Source organism: Onychostruthus taczanowskii, unplaced genomic scaffold (assembly GCF_017590055.1).
Source record: "Onychostruthus taczanowskii isolate IOZ18803 unplaced genomic scaffold, ASM1759005v1 scaffold10, whole genome shotgun sequence".
Lineage (NCBI taxonomy): Eukaryota > Metazoa > Chordata > Aves > Passeriformes > Passeridae > Onychostruthus > Onychostruthus taczanowskii.
In genome coordinates this window covers 17,636,814-17,659,594 of record NW_024496526.1, presented here as the reverse complement: position 1 = coordinate 17,659,594, position 22,781 = coordinate 17,636,814, and the positions used below count along the sequence as shown (strand labels likewise).

Below are 22,781 nucleotides of genomic sequence, written 5' to 3'. Positions count from 1 at the left end.
CCATCCGGAGCCACCCGGACACAGCGGGGACACGGCTGTGCCCCGAGCTCTGGAGGGGCACCAGTGACCCCTGGGCTCTGCCAGTATCGGACACAGCAGGGACACGGCTGTGCCCCGAGCCCTGGAGTGGCACCAGTGACCCCATGGGCTCTGCCAGTATCGGAACCGGACCCGGGCTCTCAGGCTGCCCACCGCCCCTGGACGCTTCTGTGCCTCCTTCCCGCTGCTCGGGACGGGCTTTCCGTTCCCCCGAACCCGAGCCCGAGCCCGAACCGGCACCGGCACCCGAACCCGAACCCGAGCCCGCCGTGGCCCCGCGGCGCCGGCAGGGGGCGCTGGGCGGGGCGGCGGGCGGAAGTGACGCGCGGCCATTGCCGGTGCGGGCGCTGCCCCGCCCGCGCTCCTTTGTCAGCGGAGCCGCCGCCGCCCGCGGCCGCCCCCGGCCCCGCTGGCCCGAGCGGGGCAGCGCCGCAGCACGGCCAGCTCCGTCCGGCTCCGTCCCGCCCCGTGCTGCCGGCCCAGCGGGTGAGTCCCTGCCGCCGGAGCAGGTCGGCGCCGCCGCCGGGAGCGCTGGCGGGGGCGACGCCGCGGGGTCCGGTCCGGGCGGGGGGCGCACAAAGGCCCCGCGGTGCCGCGGCCGCGCTCGGGGCGCCGGCGGGGCTGGGCTTCCCCTTCTCCCTGCTTTGACCAGCTCGCCGTGTGTTCGGCCGGGCAGAGTGCTCTCACTGGCCGGGCGGCTGCCGGAGCCTCCCGGGAGGGAGGCGCGGAGCGCGGCGAGCTCCGGTGGGTGTGCTGCCGCTGCCCACGGCAGCGCGCTGGAGCTCCGAGGGTTGGTGGGGATAGCAGAGGCACAGGCCGAAGTCCCTGGTGCCAGGCCGTCTGCTGAAGGGGCTGCTGCCGCGGGCCCGGCCCGGCCTGGGCTCCGGGGCTCGGGGGCTCCGGGGCTCCGGGGCTCCGGGGCTGGCTCCTGCCGGCTCGGGTGCAGGGCAGGACGGGCCTGCGGCAGACAGGGGCTCTCGGCCCGCTCAGGTGTGCACGCTGACCTGGCGGCTCTCAACCCGCACGCTGGTGTGTGAAATCTGGGCCAGGAATCTAGTAGGGGGAGCTGCCCAGGCAGTGTTTCCAACTCCGTCTGTTAAAAGTGCTAAAAGAAGTCGTTTCTAGCAGTGCTTTTACGTAGATTGAAGCTGATCCAGTTTGTTTGCCGGTCGTTGGGAGGGCAGCTCCCTCGGCCGGGCTCCCAAAGAGCGCTCACGGCGGTGTGCTGGAGGCTCCGTGCCCCGGGACCAGCTTGCTGCGGGGAGCTGCAGGGCTGGCGCGTTTGTACGGAACCACGCTTGGAAACGATGCCTTGAGCTCCCAGGAGAGAACATTCTCTTTCCAAATCTCGTGTGTTTTAATGGTGTGCATTGAAGCCCGGCTTCACCTTGAAGAAGACCCCTGTGGCTGTAGCAGTTAGCTGTGGGCAATGACAAGTCTATTTTTAAACTTTCACTTTTCTTTTGTTTCCTGTAATACGATCTTTGCTGTGATCCTTATACTCATCTTCAGAGGGACGGTGTCGACCTGGAATGCGGCAGGCACTTTGCAAATACTCTCGGAGCCCTGGCCTTGAAGGGCCGGAGCTGTTTGAAGAGTGCTGGGGTGCCCTGCAATTGAAATGGGAGAGCTGGAGTCCTGGCTGTGGAGAGCTCTCAAGTGCACGGCTGGGGCCTTTGATGGCCGAAACTTACTTTTTTTTTTTGAGGAGGAGGTGTTAGAGATCTGTTTTAAGGGAACAAAAAGTTCCTGTATGCCCTGTGCTCTCCCCAGGAGGTGTTAAGTGTGTGCAGTGGTTTCAGAGGTTTGCCTTCCCTCGGGGTTTGTTTGCTGGGATAAGACCTGCATTCCTCTGTTGCAGGGGGTGGTGTGTGCTCCTTGCCCAGTGGCACAGGACTTGGGAGCAGTTCCTGACTGTAGCCCTTTGCCTCTTTGTCTCCTCACACTGAGTGAGAGGTGTGTTTTGTTCTGTCTTCATTTTGGGACAAACTTTAAGGTCTGTTGCTGTGACTGAGTTCACGCCTCAACCTCCTTAGTTTGTAAATAATCAGCTCTTGCAGGCTTTGGGACAAACTTTAAGGTCTGTTGCTGTGACTGAGTTCACGCCTCAACCTCCTTGCAGGCCTAAATCATGGTTAGGACAGAATTATATCAGGTGAAGCTGTTATTTAAACAAAACAACTTGAGGGGAGAAAAAGCCCCTTTATACGTTTTCATTTTTAAGTCTAATAATGTGTTTCAAAGTTTCAAGCTGGGAAAGGGAAATCCTACTGACCTGGTGCTGATGATGTTTCCAGAGGTGTTGCTGATATTCTCTGCCTGGGAACCATTGTTAACTGGTTTTTTATGATTTACTAGGAAACAAATTTAGAAAATTATTTATTAGAAAAATATTTTAGCTGCAGAGCTGTTGAGTTTGTTGCCTCATGTTTATATTCTGTAGAGAATAGGATGGCTGTGTTAGTTACTGACAAAATTGGTGAAAACCGTGGTAGCATGTGTGGAGGTTCAGCCTTGCCCTCCATGGGCACCACTCAGAAAGTGATTTTGGGCATATTGTGTTCCTGGAACTTGCAATTCAACACGCTTTGAGACGTGAGAATTTTATTGTATGCCTTAGTAGCTGAATATTTGATATTCTGGTGAATGTTCACGCTCTTCTCTTAACACCTATGAAGCTGGTTGCATTCTTTCTGCTGAGGTGACCTGCTGAAGATCACCTCTAACACTGAGTAGAAAGATCCTTTTGCAGGAGAATGCAAGTGTGTGGAGGAGCTGAGGTGAAAGGGGAGGGCTAAATATAGCCATTTCCTGCAGAACTTATCTGCTTTTGAGGCTGGCTTTCCAAATGGACCTGGTGTCTTCCAAGCCCTCCGTGAGGGTAGGAAGAGAACATGGGCGGGGGAAAGAACACCCGTGGGGTGTTGTGAGTGGGCTGTGTTTGTGGTTTTTGTTTTTTCCAGCCAGCTGGTACTCTGAAGTCATGCTTAAATTTAATGAAAGCCCGATGCTAAAATAGGATCTAGGGACAGCCGTTGTGAAATAATTAGGCACCCGTTCAGCCCTTCTTGTCCCTGCCAAAAAAAAGCTACTTGAATTCATTTACATTCTTGGTATTGGAGCTCTCAAATGGGCGTCTTGGTACCTGCTCTGGTGTGTATAAACAGGTTGAAAACTTGTCCCACTCACCTGTGCAGCTGTCAGGAGCTGCAGCAGGTCGCAGTGGTGGTGTTGAACGCGGGTAATTGCCGAGGGCCTCTGCATGAGGATTCAGGGATATGGCAGAGCGGGGTGACAGGCTGGCCTCAGCGGGGTGTGCATGTGGGTTAGGGCACGGATTAGTTACTTTGGAACCTGAGGGCAGTCAGGACTGAGAGTTTAAAAGCATCTTAGTTACAGAGATATCAGGTGCTATCAAGATCTTCACCTTTTGAGCGCTGCTGTGGACAAATTCTGTGGCCGCATGTTGTGGGTGTAAGGCATTTATATCCTGTACATATCTGTAAAAATCAGGAATGATGGTGTTTTCTGGCAGTGTTGGAAAGCTGAATTCACATGTGTTTGAAAACTGTTCTGGGATCACAAATTTATAAAATGTTGTTGACTACAAGATGTATGGAATTCCATGGAAATGCTTTCAAGAAATTCCTTTTTTCCCCCACTATGTTTGCAGCCAAAACATGGTTTTAGAGTAATGCTTTCAAAAGTGTAGAAGTACAGTCCAATAACAGTAAGTGGTTGTAGTGCAATAGTTTTCTGTGTTACACTGGACCATTGCACCTGACCCAGTCTCAGGTGATGGTAATCCCCTCCTTAACACGTGTTCATCTGGAATTGTCTGTGTACAGTGCTCACAGCTTCCTACTCCAGATGATTTGCCCCTGTAGATTGAGATCAGAACACACTCCCAAATTTGTGCTCTGGTGAGCAGATGCCAGAGAAGGAGCTGCAGTTGTAAAGCAGCACTGGAGCACACCTTTGCCGTGAAGCGCATGGGTGCTGTTTTTGGAAGGAGCGTGCCTGTGCTCCCAGTGCAGTAAGCACACAGCTGTTCTGTGTGTGGGAGAAAGCAGCACTGCAGTTCAGTGCCGGCGTTCTCTGCTGGCCCTTCCCGTGCTGCTGCTCCCCTGGAAGGCCCGAGCTGCCCTCGTGGTCCATCTGCTCCTGAATGCTCAGCATCAGGTGCTGGATCAGTGTGGCAGGTAGTGCAGATCCCTCCTGTGCTGTGCTCCTGCCTTCCCTGCAGTGCCTCACCTTGCTGGCTGTGCCTGGCAGCGTGCTGGGCCAGGGCTTCCTGGACACAGGATTCTGCCAGCGCTGGTGAGAACGTGCTTTGCATTCCTTGTGCCTGCAAATTGTTGTGCCACCAGCTCTGAAACACCTCTCAAGCCCCCCGGATCAAGGTCCCTTATCCCAAGGGATGGAGTTCTGTTTGAATACAAAGGCATTCAAAGTCCCTAAGCAATTGGGATAATCAGTATCCTTCAGCTCCACGGTTTCTTCAAGCTTGGGACCTGGTTTAGCTTTACAGGACGTTGGCTCAGCCTGGTTTTGCAAGGCTGGGTGAGGTGGTGTGTAAATAAACTGACTTGCTAAGGGGATAAACGCTTGAAAGGAAATACTGTAGAGATCTTAAAGTCACAATTGATGTGAGTAAATGGGAAGGGATGGTCTTAGGTAATTCCTTATTATGCAAGAAATGGGGAATACTGGGTGTAATCAATTGTCAGCAGCTTTAAAATGAAAACCAATAGTTTTTGTGTAGTTAAGCTATAGACTGATTGAGGTGGGATATTCAGGAGCCTTATCCTTCTTTTGAGGAACAGTTGGATCTGTTGGTAGGCCTGTGGGGGGCCAGTAAATGCAGTGATTCAGATGCAGTTTTGGGCTTGGGAATTTACCTCCAACTGGGAGGTGTGGGGTTGGAATGAGAGGAGGGTGGAAGAATGACCCTTTTATGCTTTTTCCTGAGCATCTGCTCCTGGCCTCTTCTGGAGTCAGGTTATTGCTGGCTGGGGCTGGTGGTGTTGGCTGTTCCTCCCTTTGGTGTGCAGAGGCATTCAGTGGCTCTCACCACACAAGTCCTGTGCTGCATCCCTCGTTCTGAAACACTCCTGGAGGGTCAGACCGAGTCACTGTTCCCTGCCCATGATGCTGCTGGAAAGATGGGTCTGAAAGTGTCTGGAGCCTCTTGTAGACTAATTCCAGTCTGCTTTAGAGAAAGGAAGGCTTTGGCTTTGTTAAGAAAAGCTTATTAAAACCAAGACCTCCAGTTTGGTGATTGTCCAAGGCTGCCTTTGGAGTAATTTCTGATGTGTGAAATAACCAAGATGGAGATAGAAGATTGTGAGGGGGAACATCAAAAGCTGTTATCTGGGCCTTTTTACAGAAGGTGTGTTGCTGCAGCACTGAGCCTTCTGTCCTGAGTGCCTGGAATGTTCCTTCTCAGCACGCTGAAGCTGGTCATCCTGTTGAATGGAAGCTGGTGGGAGGAGTTGTTCCTTGTCTTGCAGGGCAGTTGTAGTGAGCTCGCTCGCTGGGGGTCGGGGCTTTCTTGTTCTGACTGCAGAGCTCACCTCTGCTGATGAGCTGCAGAGGAGAGGCCGACAAACACCTCTGGTGATTGCGGGTCTGCTGTTTGCCTGGCGAGGCTCCTGTGACAGCAGGATCGCTCCGAGCCTAGAGGTGGCTTCGCTTTGAAGTGCTGGGAGCTGCTGAGCCCTGCTTGCAGGAGCCGCTGTGCCTCAGCAGAGCCCTCCCCCGAACGGCTTGGGCTTCCTGGCCCGGTGGTTTGAGGCACTTGGGGCTGTGGCTGCACAAACCTTTTCACTGGCTACTAATGGCAGGAGAGCAAGTAGTCCTGCTTCTCCTCCTCCATGTTCTGTTCTTTTTCCAGTTCTGGCGTCTCTGGCCGTGTGATATACTGGATAAGGCATTCATTTGGTTGAAACTTGGTCTGCCTCTGCCAGGTTACTTCTAACCCGGGTTAATTCCCAGGTGTTGTGCTGGTGCTGAGGGGGGATTTCTGAGGGAATGAGTGGCTGAGCAGATGCAGAGGACTGAGCTGCCCCGGAGTGTCTGTGCAGGCTGGTGCCTTCCTTGAGTGCCTCGTCCTGCCGGGCCCGCTGTGCTCCGCTCCGCAGGGACAGTTCCCGCAGGTCCCCTTGCTGCTGCGTGCTCTGGCTCTGGCCGTGACACCAGGCTGTGCTCGGACACGCATTTTGGGCTGCCCCACACGCCTGCCTGCCCTCCCTTCTCTGCAGGACGGTGACAGCCTGGCCAGCCTGTCCCCCGAGCTGCCCACGCTGCTCAGCCCGCTGGGATGTCCTGTGCTCTCAGGTGCTGTGAACGCGAGGTAGAGAGATGGGAGCGACATCTCCCTAGGAACAAAGGTAAAATTAAACAAAATGCGTGTTTGTATTAGTCAGCCTCAACCAGACCGTGCTATTTAGGGCTCTCCGTTGCAATAAACTTGTCTCTTGTATTTGTGTGGGAGGACTGCAACAATTAAAGTAATTTTAAGGCTGAATTTTAAAAGTGAAAACAAAATGAAAATGTAATGGTTTGGTTTAAGAGAATATTAATTGTATCGTATTACGTTATAATACTCTTATGTTAGAGAAGAGATGGGGATATGCTGCAGGTTGGTTATTGGTAAAAGCCATGTTCATGCTGCATGTCTGTACTACACATTAAAACTCTTCTTGACTTCATAAGGAGTAATTTTAAAAAAAAATCCATTTAATTGCGGCCCTTACTGCTGCTGGAGAGTAAACTGCTTGCTGCAGTTGTGGGTAGCAGCCTGCTAAAACATCGACTTTGATGGCATTGGGCTGGGTAAATCCCAGGCTGGAGTGATAAACAACATAGAGAATAAAATTTTCCATTCTCCAAAAGTTGCTGAATAGAACTTAAAAGACCAACTGACAATAAAGATAGAGATATATAAGTATGTGCACAGGATGATAAATGTGAGTGGAACCATTGGGGAAAAAATAGAAAAAAAGGACAATTCCAGCTGATTTCAGGATCAGGAGGATGATTTGGCAGTGGAGTTTGTGGCAGTCAGTCTTGTAGGATTATACTGTGTTCTACTCCTCATTTTCTGTTCTCAGAACAAAACCATGTACAACTTCTAGTGCACCAGTCTGAGTGTTAAACTAACAAATTCATATCTCCTTAGGAGTAGAATTACAATAGGTTGTGCATTAAAAAACGCTATTTTTAATTTGACTTCTAAATACTGGCTCAAGTTAAATGATAAGAAAGAGCATTTGAGATGTACCCTTAGCACATGAAAAAAATACTGATCCTTGTGAATTAAAAAAAAAACACAACAAAATGGAGGGGTGTGTTCTCTTGGGGATTGTGATTACAGTAGAAAAAATAAATACTTGAAAAACTTAGGAAATTCTTTTCTGGACATGCATTCTTACATATTGAGCATTGATCTAAGTAACTTTTATTCCACTTGACCTTTATTTTTGGGCTGAGTTGCAAAACCTGTCTGGATCCTGAGTCTGAATGAAATGATGATGATGAAAATTGCCATGCAAGCACCTTTTTACTCCACCCGTTCTCCTTCTGAGGGGTGACTAGGTGTGTATGTGGTGTGGGACCATCTCTGCTTATCTCTGGGCTCGGAGCTGTCCTCCGTGCCAGAGGCAGCACAGGATCTTACTTTGATGTCGTGTTCCTCTGCCTTTAGCTGAGTTGGGCAGCGCTTTGTGCCCAGGCCAGCTGCAAACGCCCGTCTGTGAGAGCGGAGGTGCACCTTTGTGGTTGGGATGAAGGTTAAAGCCTTTGAGTCTTGGCTGTCCTCCAGCTTCCTTGCATAATTGGAGCCCGTCTCTGTCCAGAAGGAAACATTCAAGTTATTTCAAGTCACTGGGATAGAAGAAAAAGCTCCACCTGAAAGGCTGCTCAGCGGGGTGGGCCGTGCTGCCCCACCTCGAACCCCGGCTCATGTGCTGTGACAGCCTGGCTGGGAGGTGGCTGCTGGCTTCCTTGGCCTTTGCTCCCTGTCTGTTCTCATGGCCCTTGAGCCTGTGCACTGCTTGAATTCTTGAACAACTCCTTTTGCTCTCCCACATTAGCTGGTTGTCAGTTGGGCCTCTACAAATGTGCCAGAAATGCCACGTAGACACTTTTGTGTGTGTTTGTGGACCCGGCGTGTTTGCATCAGCCTCCAGTGGAGAATAATCTGAGAAACATGTCCCAGCTTGCTGAAACAATGCGGTGTTTTTTTCTGTCTTGGTGTAAGTATTTTACACATTTGTAAGACTCATGTCATACCTCTAAAGCAAACCTGGGCATGGTTGTTCTGCAAAACCTGTTCTAAAATCTAAACCTGTTTATTCCCTTCCTTCCATACAGCTTCTTTATGGCACAAGTAATATTTGAAGAATGAGTGAATCAATATGACTGTTCCTAAATTATGGAACTAAAAATCTGAACACCATCAGAAGTCTGAAAGAAATACGGTATTTCCATGCCTGATGCAAAAGTGGCATGTTTTAATGACTGGAAAAGTCTTTGACTTCATCTTTTTGGTTGGGATTTGATCCTGGACATTGTTTAGGCATTCAAAGAAAATATGTATTGGACTTTCATGTGGAACAGTGTCCAGGATTTTGAGGGAACTTAGTCTTGTTTCTCCATTAAGAAAGCCAGAATGCCTTGCAGTGAGGAGCCAGAACAGCAAGCTGGGTTTTGAAGCTCAGTTTTCTTACACAGTTACTGGAATCTCTGGTGAGGAATTGGTGTTCCTGAGGCTGCAGTGCAGTTTTATGCCTTCTGTAACAAAGGATCTGTGAGGAGTAAAACCTACTTTATTTCCAGTCTGGGGATTTGTAAAACTTTGACATGCAGCCCAATTATAATTATGTTGGTTTAGTTCCCAAAGTGGACGCTCTTTATTCTAAAAGAGGCCCTACTGTGTGCAACCAGGAGTATTGAAGGCCCTGAAGTGTTAGCGTTTGAATGGTTTTGGCTTAGCTTTAAAATAAATATCTACTGGATATGGAGCTCTGGGGAGTGGACTAAAGCAAATGGAAAAGGTGAATTAACTGGAAGCTGTTCCGCAAGGCTGGGTCCATAGAGCTGCAGCACAGCAACACAGTGGCAGATGGAGGCAGAAGAAAGGCTTTGAGAGCTCGCTTGTGCTCTGAGCCTGGTGTGCAGGAGGTGCAATTCAGAGGCTGCTGTTCCTCTGCACGGGGTTCTGTCACCATTGTTCCTGCTCTGCAGCATCAGTCCTGGGTGGCCCCAGCAAGCTTCCTGTGAGTGAGAACCGTTCCTGGCGGCTCTGGAAAGTCTGCCGTGTTTGTCTCCTGGTACTTGATGGCTCTCCTGAGACCTGGGTGTAAACATCAACAGGTTTCCTCCTTGAAGACAGAGATTCAGTTTTGCTGTCTGTGATGGAAATCTGGAAAAAGGAGCATGTGCGCTTCTTCAGGGCTGTGTGTGCCACAGGGTGACTGAGCAAAACAAACTGGCAAATCCTTGTTTTTCTGGGAGGGAAGGAGCCTCATGCAGAGCTTTTGGCTGCCTCCTGGTAGGAATTCACATGTTTGTGAACTGAAAGTGGCCCTGGCTCTGGGGCTGCGAGGTTTATGGGGTGAAGAGTCCTTGTGCTGGGAGTGAAGGTGGTCTCTGCTGTAGGGGTCTCCTTTAGGAGAGTTCTGGAGAACCAAGATGGTGTTTGGCCCCCATTACAGGTGCAAGAAACTAGGGGGTCAGTGTGCAAGAGGGGCACTCAGGGACACTTTGTGGGACTTGGTCAGAGGAGGGGGTGGCAAAGGTCAGGCCTGTGGCCAGGTGTCTCTGACACAGTAAGTTACTGCTTTCCAGCTGATAACTGGTGCTGTTCACCTCTGCACGTGCTTCTTGTCCTGGGAGTGTGGATGAAACAGTGGAAGCACGTCAGTGAGGTCCTGGGTGGGCTGCCTTGTTCTGGTGACCACAGGTGTGGTGCCCCGGCGGCGTGGCAAGGTCCTTGCTGGCAAGTCAGGAGAAACATGATGGCCAAGGATCGCTGTGTTTGGTGGGGATGGCCTTGCCTGAGAGGCTCCCGGGGCGCTTGTGACGTCTCGCAGGGTGGGACTGTGGTTTTTGCAGCTGTTGTTGTAGGCAGTGCACGGGCTCTGCTCCGGGCGCGGATGCTGCAGAGCACAGCCCTTTGTGCCTGCGCTGGCTGGGACCCCCCTGGGGGGCTGCGGGGTCCCCCAGAGCGGCACGGCCCCCCCAGCCCAGCCTGAGCGGGCGTAGAAAAGCTTTGTTCTGAAATGCTGGCCAGTGTGAACGCAAAGGGACGTGAACCCAAACCAGAGCCACAAACAGCAGTGACCCAGAGGCCGTTAAGTGAAGTCTCTGAGGGGATGGCGTGCCAGCAGTGGGAAAGGATAAAGGATACCAAATGTGGGGTTTTTTTCTCCAAGTTCTGAAATATTCTTCCAAAAATCTTTGGGCTTTTTTGGCATGATTGATCTTGTTTCAGTCCCACAGGTGTGTTTGGTTGTATGTGAAAGAAGAATTCTTCTGAACTTGAGTTCATAAAGGCATATTAATTAAAAAATGAATGTTGGACAAGCCAAAAAACACTTGCATGTCATAATTGTTTGAAAGACGCCTGTGAGTGTGCTGGCTGACAGCTTGGCACAGCTTGCAGGTTTTACCCAAATTGTTCTTAGGACCACAGCTGGAGGAGAAAAGTGCTTAATGTGTTACCTTCTTTTTGGAGATAATTACGAGTTTTGAGTAGCTACTGTGTCAAGGAGGAAACCAAGGCCAAAGAGGCTTGTATGGCCAGTATGAGCTAGAGCTGAGCATGAAGGTGGGTTTTCTGGTGTAACAGTTGGTCAGCTTCCTGAAACACCAAGGAAATGTTTGAGTATCTGATCTTAAAGGGAGATTCTGTTCATTCTCTGATCTTGAAAGGCTTACGAAACAAACAAACAAAAAACCCACTAAGAACATGTCTTCTCTGTTAAAGGAATTTAAAATGTTTAAATACGGTAATAGAGCATAGTAAATATTTTGCATGTAAAACATGCAAAAAAAATAGCATCTGATTTAGTTCTGATTTATGAACTAGCAAGCTAAAACTTAGACTAAATTAGACTTGGAACAAATCTTTTTGGAAAGATTTGAGGAATTCATGAGATTTTCATTGCTGAGCTGACTCTGCCCTGAAGGTCGTGCAGAAACAGGTGGCACCTTTGGGGTTGTGCGTCTGGAGTATAAAAGTAAAAATTACTTTAAATGGCTGAAGTGTTTTGGGTTTACTTTAATTTGTATTTTTGTTTACTTGTTTTTCATAAAAACCCACAGCAAATGCTAAATAGAGTTTGCTAAATGCTCAGCCCAGCTGCATCATGAGGAGGGTTTAACGGTGGTTAAACACTCCCATCTAAGAGGTCAGGAAAGTAAAAATTACTTTAAATGGCTGAAGTGTTTTGGGTTTACTTTAATTTGTATTTTTGTTTACTTGTTTTTCATAAAAACCCACAGCAAATGCTAAATAGAGTTTGCTAAATGCTCAGCCCAGCTGCATCATGAGGCGGGTTTAACGGTGGTTAAACACTCCCTCCCATCTAAGAGGTCAGATTTTTGGGGGGTGTTTCAGACCTTCCACGCTGTCGTGGCAGTGTGGGGGCCGTGCACAGGGGCTCCCACAGGCAGCAGAGCAGATCCAGGAGCTGAGATGCAGGGTGCTCTTGTCTCCCTTGGGCTAGAATGGGGTCTTGCTTGCAAAAGGCCTTGGTCATTTTTCTTGCATAATGCGCAGTCAGGCCACTGACTATTCTCCTATTAAAAATAAACATTAAAGTATTGTATTTACAAGAGTGAGGAATCAAAACAAAAGTTTCCTTTTCCATAAAAATGAGGACGCGAGTTTCTGGGTGTTGGAGTAGAGGGATGGAGAGGGAAACGGTCTTTAAAGACTATTTAGTTAGTCTTAACAAGATGTTCATTTGCCTTCAGCAACAATTAAACCTTTCTTAGAAAAGAACAAAAATAAGTACAAAATCAGATCTAAAATTGGTTATTTAAATTGTTCTCAACTTCCTGACTTAAATCACCTTGATCAACTTGGAAGCATTTAACGACACACCAAAACCTGAAATGAATATTCCACCCAATATTAATTAAAAAATGAATGTTGGACAAGCCAAAAAACACTTGCATGTCATAATTGTTTGAAAGACGCCTGTGAGTGTGCTGGCTGACAGCTTGGCACAGCTTGCAGGTTTTACCCAAATTGTTCTTAGGACCACAGCTGGAGGAGAAAAGTGCTTAATGTGTTACCTTCTTTTTGGAGATAATTACGAGTTTTGAGTAGCTACTGTGTCAAGGAGGAAACCAAGGCCAAAGAGGCTTGCATGGCCAGTATGAGCTAGAGCTGAGCATGAAGGTGGGTTTTCTGGTGTAACAGTTGGTCAGCTTCCTGAAACACCAAGGAAATGTTTGAGTATCTGATCTTAAAGGGAGATTCTGTTCATTCTCTGATCTTGAAAGGCTTACGAAACAAACAAACAAAAAACCCACTAAGAACATGTCTTCTCTGTTAAAGGAATTTAAAATGTTTAAATACGGTAATAGAGCATAGTAAATATTTTGCATGTAAAACATGCAAAAAAAATAGCATCTGATTTAGTTCTGATTTATGAACTAGCAAGCTAAAACTTAGACTAAATTAGACTTGGAACAAATCTTTTTGGAAAGATTTGAGGAATTCATGAGATTTTCATTGCTGAGCTGACTCTGCCCTGAAGGTCGTGCAGAAACAGGCGGCACCTTTGGGGTTGTGCGTCTGGAGTATAAAAGTAAAAATTACTTTAAATGGCTGAAGTGTTTTGGGTTTACTTTAATTTGTATTTTTGTTTACTTGTTTTTCATAAAAACCCACAGCAAATGCTAAATAGAGTTTGCTAAATGCTCAGCCCAGCTGCATCATGAGGAGGGTTTAACGGTGGTTAAACACTCCCATCTAAGAGGTCAGGTTTTTGGGGGGTGTTTCAGACCTTCCACGCTGTCGTGGCAGTGTGGGGGCCGTGCACAGGGGCTCCCACAGGCAGCAGAGCAGATCCAGGAGCTGAGATGCAGGGTGCTCTTGTCTCCCTTGGGCTAGAATGGGGTCTTGCTTGCAAAAGGCCTTGGTCGTTTTTCTTGCATGATGCGCACAGTCAGGCCACTGACTATTCTCCTATTAAAAATAAACATTAAAGTATTGTATTTACAAGAGTGAGGAATCAAAACAAAAGTTTCCTTTTCCATAAAAATGAGGACGCGAGTTTCTGGGTGTTGGAGTAGAGGGATGGAGAGGGAAACGGTCTTTAAAGACTATTTAGTTAGTCTTAACAAGATGTTCATTTGCCTTCAGCAACAATTAAACCTTTCTTAGAAAAGAACAAAAATAAGTACAAAATCAGATCTAAAATTGGTTATTTAAATTGTTCTCAACTTCCTGACTTAAATCACCTTGATCAACTTGGAAGCATTTAACGACACACCAAAACCTGAAATGAATATTCCACCCATACAAATGTAAAATGCTGTTTTGAAAATTTCAGGTAACCAGGTAAAATTCCAAGTGTGTGGGTTGTGGGGGAATTTTTTGTTTTGTTTGTTTTAAACTTTGAATTTTGAGTCATTATGCTCACACAATTACTCAGTTGGGTTTATTTTTCATTTCTGTAGCTGGTTTTTTTCCTGGTAGTAGTCCAAAGAAAGTTCCATCCCGAGTACATCCCTGCTCAGGTGGAGTGAAATACTCCAGGTAGTGCTGAAGTCAGTCAGCGTGGTGCTCCTTGCTGGGAGCAGCTTGTGCAGCCTGGCTGGATTTTCGGGTGGCCAGGGGTTGCTTTCTCCCAGGCAGCCGTGCAAACCTGCAGAGAGCTCTGGCTTCTCCAGCCCTCCCTAGAATTGCTCGTTTGGCAACTCTGCCCCTGGGAGGTTTACCACAGAATTATTTTGAAGCTGTTTGATTTCTTCGCAGCCCTGCTGTGGGAACTCAGTGTTTTGGGGGTTATTTTGTGGCTCGTTCTGCCTGCTCCAAGCTGGTGCTGCTGGTACCTCTGTCGTGGTGCAGTGACATCTCAGGCCTTTGCAGGGGTGACAGCAGAGCTGTTGAAACATCTGCTGCCCTCTCCTCCTCACCTTGTGGCAGGTGAGCTGAGGCTGTGTTGTTCAAATACAGACCATGGAGCAGAGCCTCTGCTTGGAATTTGTGTTCCCAGCAGTTTGCACACAAGACCTGCCTTGTGCTCCAGGCTTGCCTGTGGTGCTGAGAGGAGCCTGTGTGCCTCTGGCTGTATGGAGGTGGGACAGTGGCAGGACTCCAGAGCACCGAGTGCTGCAGGGACCTGCGGGGTTTATTGCTGCTGGAGGAGGTAATGTGCAGTCTCAGGTCCAAAAATAGGTGTCTGAGCAGCTGCAGGTGAGGAGTCATCTCTTAGCAGAGTTCTTAGCCAAAGCTCTGTTGTTAGCAGTAGGGTTTCTTGCAGCAGTGTGTTTGTATCAGTAGGTCAGTGTTGAGTGGTGTCCAGCAACCTTTGTCTTCCCCAAATGATCACTTTGAGGAACTTGGAGTGAGTGGAAATGATCATGGTGTTAAGAATGGGACCAGAAGAAGAGACGAGATCAAAGTGCTTTTCTTGGTTAAGCAGTTCAGTGGTGTAACTTGTGTAGGTCGCTACGGTTCAGTTTCCTGCGTGCTCATGAAATGGGTATTGGGAGAATGCTGCTGCAGTGCTCTTGGGATTCAGGGAGATGCTGGGCACGGCAGATTTTGTTTGACTGCATAAATGTCTCTTCATGAGAGACAAACCCAACCGATAACCAGGGTCACAGTGACTCGCTGGTTTTAGCTTCAAGCTCTGCTAGGCCAGGTTGTGGTTATCTTTGCTCTGGGAAGCTGTGAGGAATGGCAGATAATCTGTCCTGAAAATGGTGAGAGGGACACACGGGAAGTCCTTGCCATCAGACCTCAGTGAGACATGTTTGGGCAAAGCTCTGGTACAGAGGAACTCAGTCTTGTCCATGTTTGTGGTGAACGTTCCCAAAGGACTGTGCACATCAGTAGGGGTGACTTCTGTTTTTACTAGCTCATACTCTTCAAGTGACTTCGTATTATTCAGTCAGTTCTGGGGGTTTTGGAGAGGATTTAGTAATTTTTTTTTCAGCCTACTGTCAGAAAAATAATGTATTAAAAGCACTGATAGAGCATTTGTTTATTCAGCTCAGATCTGCTTGTTTGCTGGCACTGCTCAGCTTCCTTTGGAGTGCCTGGCTGCTTCAGGGCAGGCTGGGGACCCACGGGGACGGGCTGGGCAGGCCAAGTGTCATTGCTGCTGAGTACTATTGCTGTGAGTTAATCCTGCTTTTCAGAGGGGAAATGGCTAATGTGTGAGTAGGTGCCTTGTGAACAAGCAACAGCTGGGTGCAAAGCAAAAATCTGCTAAAACATGACTAATTTCTGAATGTTGCATAGAGTTTCTGTCTGTATTCAGCAGCAAATTACCATTTTGAGCTTGTGCTGCTGTTGCTTCACTGGAGTTGGCATGAGCTGTGTGTTTGAACTGATGGTCATTGCTATGAGACTGTCAAAGCATTGGTACAATGAGAGGTTGGCTCTCTGTCCTTCCACTTGCAGTACGGCCCATTCTGTTCAACGAGAACTATTTTAATTGGGTTCTGCTCTGTGTTATGTTAAAACTCTGATGCTAGGCACAGAAACCTGTGACACTTGTTTTGTTTGTTCCTGAAAACATACACTTCATTCTGCTTTGGCCATTCAAATCGGTTTTACGTGATTGTCAGCTGAAAATAATGCTGCGATTGGCAGCAGCATGGCAGCTTCCTGCAGCCCGGGACCAGCAGTGGGGTAACTCGTCCAGGGGGGCTGGGAAATGAGAATTCCTGCTCCGAGAGCGTTGGTTGCTTAGCAGGCAGCAGTGTGGCCTTGGGCAAGGGCTGTCCCGGCACCCCGGCTGGCCTTGGCGGGCAGCTCCGTGTGCTGGGACCTGGAGCTGCCTGCCAGTGGGGGGGAGCTGGGAGAGCATCTCGGCACCATCTGGAGAACATCTGGAGAACATCTGGGCCACCACTGCCTGGCCCTGTGTCCAGCTGTGGGTGAGGCCGGGAGCGCCGGCACACGCGGGGGAGAGGAGAGCTGGGCTGGTGAGCCTGCCGTGTGTAACTGCAGTGGATGGCTGGTTAGAAAATAACCAGTAGTCATGACTTCTGTTAATTAACTACTAAGAGTTAAATAAATGTTGTTGGAAAAACTAGTCTGTGTTTATTTGGCACGTCTCTCTCCAGCCGAGGCTGGTGCTAGTTGGTACACGCTCCGCTGCTGAGCCTGTCTGCAGCGTGGTTTTATGTTTTCCATCTGTATTGATTTTCATGATTCATTGACCATGATCTAAGCAAAAAGCACACTTAAATGACACTGGAGACAGCTGTCTGTTAAAGTAGGACCTTTATGTAGTCTGAAATGGCGCCAGGTTTTTCTTTCATTACTTTATCAAGTAACACACACAAGTAATATTCTTTGTTTAATTTCCTTTTCTAGGTCACTGGTATGTCACCTCTCTTTTGTGCAAGGAGCAGATGGTAAATTCTTACTCTAAACTTCCCTATCGGTTTTGCTCCTGTTATTTTTCTGATAATCATTTGAGGTTATTCTGAAATGGAAGGGGCCTTACATTGTGTTTGGGAGTCTCTATGAAGGAATCAGTTCTTCTCCCTGTGGAGCTGTTCGGAAGGTACATGTGGGAAGTTCAGATAAAAGCAGAAACGTATAAAGCTTGGGAAGCTGATGTGTAGCTTTTTCCAGTTACAATCTGTCTCTCTTTGTGTGGCAGGCTGAAGTTCCAGATGTTGTTTTGGCTTGGAGATAGTGGATAGGGGAAAAATAAGCATTCTAATGTTAACAGAGTCAGCCTGTCTGGATCTGAGCTGACAGGAAAAGGGAGAGATAAAACCTTCATTAATACTGTCCCTGGAAAGCAGTGCCGGGCTGGGGCCACCACCGTGACTTGCTTCGGGTGTGCATCCCCCCATGCCTGTTAAAAGTTAATTCTTACCCCTCTTGGCATCCTGCTTGCCCTCAGCAGCTGCCTCTGGGTTTTGGGGGATGCAGAGCTGAGGCGAGGGGCTGTAGGTCAAACACACTTTTGGGGTCAGGTGGCTCTATGGCTCTTACCCGCGTTGGGCCTCTCTCTTGGAGCACCACTGGGTTTTTGGAAGCTTGTCCCTGCCAGGAGCTCCATGTATTGTGAGTTGCAGAGTGGTTTGGGCGTGTGTATGCTGGATTTCTTCTAGAGGAGACTAAGCTGCAGGCTCTGTTCCTGGTGTATGGCAGATGTGCTCTGTCCTGAAACGTGGGCGCCAAGTTCTCAGCCTCTGCTGGGCAGCTTGGAGCCATGTGTGGTAGCACCTTCCAGTGAGGGGACCCAGGTCAATCCACTCTCAAGTAAGAGTGCTGAAATGCATGTGAGGAGTACATGTGGTGGCCAGAATTAGTGCTGGATTAGTCCATAGGTTATATGCATCATAGTCTATCAATTTTCTGTGTTATATTAAGTGCATAAATATACTGTGTCCTGTGTCTCTTTCATACCTGTTCGTCCTGTCAGGCTTATTTCCAAAATGTATGAGCAGATTGTTTTTAATTAATTGCTGAAGTTCTGGTGACTTCCTCCTTAATCCTTTTTCCCCTCTTTCATTACTGAGTCTAGGCAGTAAGAGTTTCTGGTCAATGGCCCATCCCCACGCCTGTCTTTCCCACCGTGGTGTAGAGTCCTTTGGGGCTTTCTGGCCTGAGAGAGCAGTTCTGGTGAGAATGCTCACTTCACTTGCCTTAATGCTGCAAAGCCAAAAGGGAATAGTGCTGACACGGACTCATCTGAGGGACAGAGGAGCTGGGCTGCTGCAGTCCTTCTGGTATATGAAGTCTTGGCTGTTTGCTGCTTAGAGCTGGGATAAACTTGTCCTCGTCAGCTTGTGTAAGTTACTGGGACGAGGGTCTGGGTGGGAGGGAGGTGGGGGAGCTGCTGTGTGTTGGTGTAGCAGAGTAAGGGATCCTTGGAACATGTACAGTGTTGGCCAGCTGGACATGTGTGCCAGCATGGGCCAGGATTGGAATGGTTTAACCCTTTTTGGCCTTGTTTTTGTCTCAGAAGTGGGAATATGTGCCTGGAGCTGGCTGGCTGACCAGCTGTGATCATGTTTGCATTACCTGACATCCCAGAAATACCATCCTTAGAAATCCCATTGGAGTGGGATGTGCAGGACATGTCAGAATAAAGGGCCTGTTGCATGTTGGGTGGAGGAAGATGCAGAAAGGGAATCTGGGTGTGGGAGACTGCTGCTGCCTACCTTTGTGCTGCTCACATTCCTCACTTGGGCCCGCAGGCAGCAGTGGGGTGTCTTGCTCATGTGCTTCATGACTCAAGCCAAGCCCAGATGTTTTCATGCCTGGTCTGGCCTATTTTCTGAGAATAATTTTGGATGCCTCAGTCCATTTTATTGTGGTTTTCTTGGTGTCTAGTCCAGCTGAAGTTCAGATGATTCCTGGCCTAGCTGAATGCTCACAGGCAAACATGGCAGCTTCTGCTTTCTCTCTGCAGCTGTGTTCCTGCTGACTTCAGAGCACTCACAAATAGAGCTATGCTGGTGAGAACCTGGGGTAGAGTTTAGATGCTGCTTTTTGTTTTTTGAGTGGAAAGCTTTAGAGCATGAAACCCAGAAGAGTCTGTCTTGTGGCCAGAAGATGAGTGAAAATGCTGAAGGTTTCTGTGAAGTCACATCTGGCCTTGTTGACCAACCTGGCTTTCCATTTTGTGCTGACTGTTGGTCCTTTCCTTTGGGTTGATGACAGTTACTATCCAGAGTATCCAAAATCTATTTCCTCATGCCTTTGACAGTGCTTTTTGACCCTTTGTAGGAGCAGTTTGTATAGCAGGTTATTTGCGGGAAGTACATTCACTTCTTGAGCTTGAGTTCTCCTCTGAGGAAAATGGCTTGATGTTGTTTGAAAAAGAGTGGAATGGTCATCTGCTGTGTGTGAGCAAGTGCTGCCTTGTGTCCTGTTCAGAACGATCCCTTCCTCCCTCACAGCCCATGAGTGAGGAGGGCTGTTGGCCCAAAGCATATTTGGGTGCTTACTGTGTTCAGGAGCAGTTGGTGAAGGTGGTCTTTGGCTCACTGTCCTCAGTGTGTTGCTCTCCCAGTCACGGCTGGGTGCTCTGTGCAGAGATGTTGGCCCTTGGAAATAGCCACTGGGTATGTGTCATAAGCTCCCTGCAATCGTGAGTGTGGCCTTGTTCCCAGCTGCTGAAAGGTGTGGTGCTCTCGGGCAGTCTGTGCAGAGCTCCAAAGGCAGACTGGTCCCCAAGGACAGCTTCACACCTGCAGCTGACTGTGTGTGAGGTCAGACATGGGAGTTTAGCTGTTAAATAGGGATGAGACTGGCTGCTTCTGGCTTCTGCAGCAGTTAAACCAAAGGTCTGTATGAATCCATGGAATGGTTTTCAGAAGATCTGCAATTTACAGTTGGGTTTGGCAAGGCCATGGGAGATGTGTGAGTTTGACAGCGTTCAGCTAAATAGGTGGAAAGGGAATACTTGAAACAGCTCTGGAAAGAAGTGTCAGAATTGTGTGTGATTGGGATACACTGGGTGTTCGGAGAGGTGACCGGGTGCCTGATGATTGGGCTGAGGGGTACACAGCAGGCAGTGATGGGCATTGGCTGGGACAGTGATGGGGAGCTCCTGTCCCAGGGGGAGCACAGGGCTTTGCCTGAGAGGTCAAAGTAGACACAGCTGTAACAGCAGCTGAGGAGTGTCAGGACAAAGTGATTTGTAAAGTTCTCGAGCTGTTTTAGCACACAGGCCTGAATGCTAGATGGATCAGTGTCCCAGGTGAGACTGCCACAGGTGAGGTGTGAGCGGAACAGAGACCTGTGGTGGAGGCTGTGGTACCTTAAGAAGCCTCAGGTGAGAAAGGGGGACAGCTTGCAGGGTGCTTTGAGGGAGAGAACCGGGTAAAGCTGAGAACTGCAGCACTGAGTTGTTGCTGATGTGGGGAGAGCAGAAATACCACTGGAAGGTTCAAGGATGCAGAAAAGGCTGAGCTGCTCTTCACCTTACTGTCTGTCTTCTCCAAGTCAGCTTTGGGTTGCGTTTCCCTTAGCGGTGAGTGCCCCTCCCTGTTGTTGCTGGATTTCATGAGCTCTGCACGTCCTTGCTGCTGGGTGTCCCATTTGCACAGGTGGGAGACGGGAGGCTGAGGAGCTTTGTTTGTATCTTGGATTTAAGGACAGAAGAATGTGCCTCTGGCCTGTCCAAACTGTAGAACAGTACTGCTAAAATTCTGGGGTGCTCTAGTGTAATCTCTGAAGACTTGACTTTCTTATGCAGCAGGGTGTTTCCTTCTTCTTCAGATTGCTAATTGCATTCAGTTTTCTGGACTCCAGAGTAACAGTTAACGAAAAGAGGAAATGCTGTTTCATGACTTGTGCCCATGGAGTGCCAGCAACTGCTGTTCTCAGTCCGATTGCTCTATAAATGTTGGTTAATTTTCTTTGGCTGGCTGAGGCTAGGAGCAGTTGAGCTGTAAGTGGGGTGCAGAATGAATACTTGACTTTTCCATGTCCCTTAACCTTTCTGACTTTGTAGCAGCCCATCACTCCTGAGGAATGCTGCTCTTATCCCAGTTTAATCCCTCGGCAGTGAGCTGGTGGTGTGAAGCCAGGCTCTCCTGTCTCTCCTCGGTACTCCTGCCATATACTGTGTTCCTCTGCACCTCTCCTGCTCTTGCCCTGCTCAGGTTTATAGATTTATATATAATACACAAATAAAAATATGTTTGTATATGTTTGTAGTATTTCCAGTTTTGATGGTTCCATGTTAACTAGTGGATGTGTTTGCTGAGTCATGCTGCCATTGTATTATTCTGGCAATGCAATGAAATGGATTTTTTAAGAAAAAAGTTTTGACTAATTTTTACTAAAATACCCCAGACTACACTCAGGATAGGGTGCTTGGGCTAAAGGGCAGAAGTAGAATTTTCTCCTGGTGTTGAGCCTGTGACAATAACTCTGGAGGTTCAGGTTTACCCAGGGTAAATCTGCTAAATCTGCTGGGTTTATTGATGTGCAAATGAGGGTCCTCACTGGAGTGAAATATCAACACAGCTGAGGGGTCACCTGGAGACTGCTGTGGCCGAGGAAGTGCCTTCACCTCAGTCAGAGTTTGGCTCTGAATGACCTGGGCTGATAGCATCAGGGACTGAGAATTAAAAGCATTTGCACCTCTCTAGGTTCCTGCATGTGTGAAGGCACAGAGGCTGTAGGGAGATGCTGCTGAATTGATGCGTTTGTAGGAACTAGATGATGTTGTTATCTTGCAGCAGGGTGTGTCCCAGTGAGAGATGGTTCTAAAAGCTGTGCACCTCATCAGACCCAGGCTTCTCTGCAACCCGGAATAAAGAAATGAGTATTTAAAATTTGTGTAAGGAAAGCCAGGGAAAACCAGGGAAAGTAAACCCAGGCTTTTTTTTTTTTTTTTTTTTTGTTAAGGTAAAAAATAGGACTTTTGTTGGTGATAACCGAGCCAAAATTTGTTTCTGGAAATGTTGTTTTGGTTGGCTGGAGTGTTCTGCAGAAACTCTGAGCAGGCGAGCTGTGTAATATTTAACTAGTTACTAAAAAGCGTTTGAAAATGATTAGCAGTGGGTGCTGTCGCTGGGGCTGTGAGCTGGACCGTCTCGGTTTCTCGGTGGGATGGTGGGCGGCTCCGGGCAGAGGATGTTTATTCGGAGAGCGGGGGGCGATGCGGGTTCCCCCAGCTCTGGGGACAGGAGCCGTGTCCTGCTGGCACCGGCTGTGCCCCTGCCCCTGGGGCCGTGCTCGTGCTCGCCCTGCCAGGACAGAGCGGGGTACGAGCCGTGTGTGATGGGCAATCCTGGAGTGCCCGGGGCTGTGTTCCTGCCTGAGCTCCTTCATCGCACAGATAACATCTGCACTAGATAGACGCACCATTGCTGGCTGCAGGAAAGCACGCCAAGGCTCACAGAGGTAGGCTTGAGTAAGTTCAAAGTAAGTCGCTGTTACTGGGTGCATTTTGAGTTTGTTGGCTATTTTAATATTTTTTACCTAAACTATTCAGAAACAACTTTTACAGGCAATTCCCAATTATCTCTCGGTTGAAAATGTTTGTGTTTTGGGACTTAGTCACAGCTGCTGGATAAATCCGGGTGTTCTGTTTGGACAGTTTGTATCTTCATTGGCAGTTTTGTATTGAGGTGTGAGAGTATACTTCTGGAGAGAGAACCATTCCAGGGGGAAAGTGTGGCAGTCTGGCAGTGGGATGTGCAGGGGTGCACTCTGCCTCCTAAGCCCAAGGCCTCAGCACAGATAGTCCCCAGACGCTGATGGGGATTTTCCTCACTTTGTGGGCATCTAGAATGTCCTTGCCAGAGTGGTATTCAGAGTTGTCTATAGCTGTGACTTGTGTCTGACAGGGAAAGTGTCCAAGGAGCTTTGCAGCAGTGTGATGGAGCCTTTTATCCTGGTAGTTACAGAATGTTCCTCCGGTAGGAGCTGTCTGTGTGCCATGTAAGAATACCTGTACAGCAAGGAAACATGTGTAGCGTAATAAAATAACACCTTTGTCTGTATGTGAAATGTGTGAGAAGCCGCAGTAGTTCACGTGTATCTGAGTGTCTGAGCAGAT

At 48.5% G+C, this 22,781-nt stretch overlaps 1 protein-coding gene across 1 annotated transcript in view; it reads left to right on the top strand.

Moving 5' to 3' along the window:
• The first annotated feature begins 391 nt into the window (after positions 1 to 391).
• The window catches only part of ACVR1 (activin A receptor type 1), a 46,849-nt gene continuing 24,459 nt past the window's right edge, over positions 392 to 22,781 (top strand). The window contains exon 1 of the mRNA XM_041407707.1: positions 392 to 525. The gene's annotated coding sequence lies outside the window, so the exon portion shown is untranslated. The remainder of the gene's footprint in view (positions 526 to 22,781) is intronic.